Here is a 4,157-nt window from a genome sequence, read left to right as displayed (position 1 = left end):
TCAAGAATCCTAGCATCAGGCTACAACAAATAGCCTTTGATACCAAGAGCCCTCCTACAAAGTTACAGTAAAAAACCTTAGAGGCCAAGAACCCTCCTAAGTATCCTAGCTGTCCCTAATAACACTGTTTTCAGGAGCTGTACTAAACTGGCTTTTATGCCTATTTCCTCTATCCATTTGTTTAGATCTTTAGGGATAATTCCCAATGCACCTATAACTACGGGGATACATTTTACCTGCACTTTGTATAGTCGCTGTAATTCAATAGCTAGGTCCTGGTACTTTGCTATTTTTTCTATAACTCTCATATTGATTTTTTTCGTTATTTGGGACTGTAAAGTCAATTATCTGGCACTTTATGTTCTCATTATCTACTACTACAAAATCAGGCCTTCTAGCTTCTATTACTCTGCCAGTCTGAATATTAAAGTCCGACAACATATTGTATTTCTTACTTTCTAATACTTTACTAGGTTTATATATATACTATTTGTCAGTATGTTCATCATGACAACCCGTCTGATAACAGTACACAAGGCTTTTGGCAATACATATACTAAAATTGGAACGATACAGAGAAGATTAACATGGCTCCTGCGCAAGGATGACACGCAAATCCGTGAAGCGTTCCATATTTTTCAAAGGCGGCGAGCTGGCAGAAACGTTAGCACGCCGGGCGAAATGCTTAGCGGTATTTCATCTGCCGTTACGTTCTGAGTTCAAATTCCGCCGAGGTCGATTTTGCCTTTTATCCTTTCGGGATCGATTAAATAAGTAGCAGTTACGCACTGGGGTCGATATAATCGACTTAATTTGTTTGTCTGTCTTTTTTTTGTCCTCTCTGTGTTTAGCCCCTTGTGGGTAGTAAAGAAATAAGTATTTCGTCTGCCGTTACGTTCTGAGTTCAATTTCCATCGAGGTCAAATTTGCCTTTCATCCTTTCGGGGTTGATGAGTCAAGTATCAATTGTGTAATGGGGTGGATGTAATCGACTCTCCCTCTCCCCCAAATTTCAGACCTTGTGCCTATAATAAAAAAGATTATTGTTGTTGTTGTTGTTGTTGTTGTTATTATTATTATTATTATTTCTCAGTTGCTGTAGTGATAGTACATCTGCCATTAGTGGTTCAGTTTATGGTTGGTGGAAGATACCAACTCGCATTTTATTAATGGTTTAGCAATCTCACTATTACATTCCTGTTGTATCATACTTATCAGGATGCCGCAAGTATATAAATGTCAAATTCTAGAGGTGTTCTCTTCTTTCCTATGGCAATCTTACCATTCAAAACGCCTCTAAACCTCTTCCTATCACAGGGAAATTTTTTTATAGCCTTTAAAAGTTCCAAATCTAAGAATTGCTATAATGTTTCAAGAAATAAAATCATATGCTAAAATGTTTAATCTCTCTTCAAATTCTGGGTGTTTGAAGTATTATTACAGAGAAACGATTTGTATGCTATATTACAGATAAGAAACATTTATTTCTCTAGATACGACACTAGAGTATCGTGGTCTCACATGTCACGGCTTTAGCTGCGTGGTAGGCTAAATCATACATTGAGATACTAAGACGGATGCAGTATGCTTAGTTGAAAGATATTTCCTATAGTGTAAAGAGAGGTTTTTAATACATTATTGCAGAGATAAATAAAAATAACGACGTACAAACGTGCTTTTCCCTGAAAGTATTGACTTCTAATTTCTACAAACTTCCCGATTGTAGAGAAGGGACATAGTCAGAGCAGTAATGCTTACGTGGTTAAGACACTCGTTTCACAACCAGGGAGTTCAGGATCAATCTCTTAATCCATTGCGCGACACCTTGGCTACATATCTTCAGCTGTGAATGAAAGTTATTCATACCAGATTATATCTCACTAGCAGTATCGCCCGGCGTTGCTCGGGTTTGTATGGGAAATAACTATAAAGCATTTTTAGAGAGTTATAGCCAAAAAATAGCAAAAGAATGCATTAAAAATGGGAAAAAATGATGGTAAATTTGTTTTAATCGTTGACTCATCGTAGACATTTTTAGAGAGTTACTTCCCTTACATAATAGCGAAAAATGCATTAAAATGGAAAAAATGATGGTAAATTATTTTTTAAATCGTAGACTCATCGTAGACGCGCGCTAATACCCAGAAGGGCTCGATATGAATCACGACTATAAGATACCCGGTTTTGGTTAAACTGCACCGCAAAATGTGGGAGTAGTTAGGAATCTAAATCATAGGAGACAGACACACAACTTTACTTTTATATATAAAGATATCATGTGGAGTTTCGCTAACACGATTATGGCTGAAACTAACAAGTTTTAGCAATTTTGCGATTTTAGTTGGATTAAGAAATTTGGACAAACTTGTTCAGAATTTGTGTTGCATGTCTAGCTTCTTGTACCCAAGACAAATGTTTAGTTAACTTTTTTGTGGCAGCCTTGGCAACAACACTTCCCTCGGCGCAACACAACCGATTCAAAGAGACAGACACACAGACAGAGACAGATAGAGAGACTGAGTGTTCGGGAAGAGGATTAAGTATAATTGGTCCCAAAAGTTGATTAGAACTTTATTTTTTGACTCTAGACGGTTGAAAAATTAAATTTCGGTTCAACAGGATTTGAACCGAGAGCGCAGATATCCAGAACATAGAATATGCCCTATCGGATACTCTAATGACCGTACCACTACTAAGGAAGACACCACTACAGTACCAGTAAGGTGTCTAAGGAGACTTAAGTATTCCTGTCATTTTACGTGAACTCTACAGCTAATCCAAGGCCTATTTCGAAGCTATGAAAAATCCCGTGAAGACCCTTCTCTCGGATATTTGAAGCGGTTAAAAATACGAATAGGGACGAATCTTACCGCAACTTAATCATCTTTACTGCAAATCCACTTCAACAACAAGCATATTTTCTTATGAAAAAAAGTGGTTTGCTCTCCTGGTGTAAATCTATCTTCTCAAAACACTGAGAGCTGGCCAAAACCTGCCAGAACACAGAACGAGAATAATGTAAACAAACCGCTGCCATCACTAGATTCTCGTGTCTTTCCAAATTTAGCTGAGTCAATAGAGACAATTCTAGAATATATGCAACTTAGAAATATTCTGAAACTACAGTTGTATGTATGAATGTCATTATTCAATTTTATTTCAAGATTTCTAGCCAATAAAGAAAGAGTCGGTTTCTAACCTAGATCCAAGGCCCCTTCATTGGAATTTCAAAATCAACAGGGTATTTTTCTATGTAAGTATGTATGAATGTATGTATCAATGTATGTATTCCTGTATGCATGTATGTATACATACAGATTTCTATTTTTGCTTTATATAGGTCTTCTCGTGCATAAACTTGCTCATATATACTTAAATAATAAACTTCTGGAAAGTTTCACAGATTTTTACAGTTCCAGTGATGAATTGGATCTGCAGTCTTTGAATCAGATTCTTTTTGGTTTTGAAACGCCTAATTTCTCAAGATTGGTATTTAGGAATGTCTCGGTGCTCGAATTATTACAAGTTTAAGCCTGAACTTGTAATCTGTATAGAGTAACTGCAGATTTCTCAAAAGGTCTGCGTAGGTGTTCTCTTTTTTCATTGATCTTCAGCTTTAAGTTAGTATCCTGGGAAACTGATTTTCACAATTGTACACAGTTTCTCTTCTCCATCCCAAACCACTATATCAGGACTGTTCTGCATACATCTCATTTACATCTTATTTACATCCTTTTTATTATGAGTGGCTATGTCTTCTATCGTATTGTGGGTTCTTATTTCTTTGTCCTCGGGGTTATCCTTCCGATGGATTTTATTATAGAGTGTCCTAGCTACAACATCATTTCTCATCGATGGATAATACTGTGATGACATTTTCCGACAACTGCTTATGGTGTAGGTGATTTTTTCGGTGCTAACTCCACAAAGTCTGCATTGGTTGTCGCATTTTACTGTTTTTCCTGCATCTCTATTCCTCTTGTGTATCAGGTACTTAATTCTTTATTGCCCACAAGGGGCTAAACATAGAGGGGACAAACAAGGACAGACAAAGGGATTAAGTGATTATATCGACCCCAGTGTGTAACTGGTACTTATTTAATCGACCCCGAAAGGATGAAAGGCAAAGTAGACCTCGGTGGAATTTGAACTCAGAA

The 4,157-nt window shown here is 36.9% G+C and overlaps 1 non-coding gene across 1 annotated transcript; it reads left to right on the top strand.

Moving 5' to 3' along the window:
- The first annotated feature begins 536 nt into the window (after positions 1–536).
- LOC115227522 lies at positions 537–639 on the top strand. Its single transcript, XR_003883132.1, has one exon. It is a non-coding gene; the product is annotated as a U6 spliceosomal RNA (small nuclear RNA).
- The last annotated feature ends 3,518 nt before the right edge of the window (positions 640–4,157 follow it).

The sequence above is a fragment of the Octopus sinensis genome, unplaced genomic scaffold (assembly GCF_006345805.1).
Source record: "Octopus sinensis unplaced genomic scaffold, ASM634580v1 Contig04288, whole genome shotgun sequence".
Taxonomy (NCBI): domain Eukaryota; kingdom Metazoa; phylum Mollusca; class Cephalopoda; order Octopoda; family Octopodidae; genus Octopus; species Octopus sinensis.
Note: the sequence above shows the minus strand (reverse complement) of the source record. Positions and strands in the feature narration are given on the sequence as shown.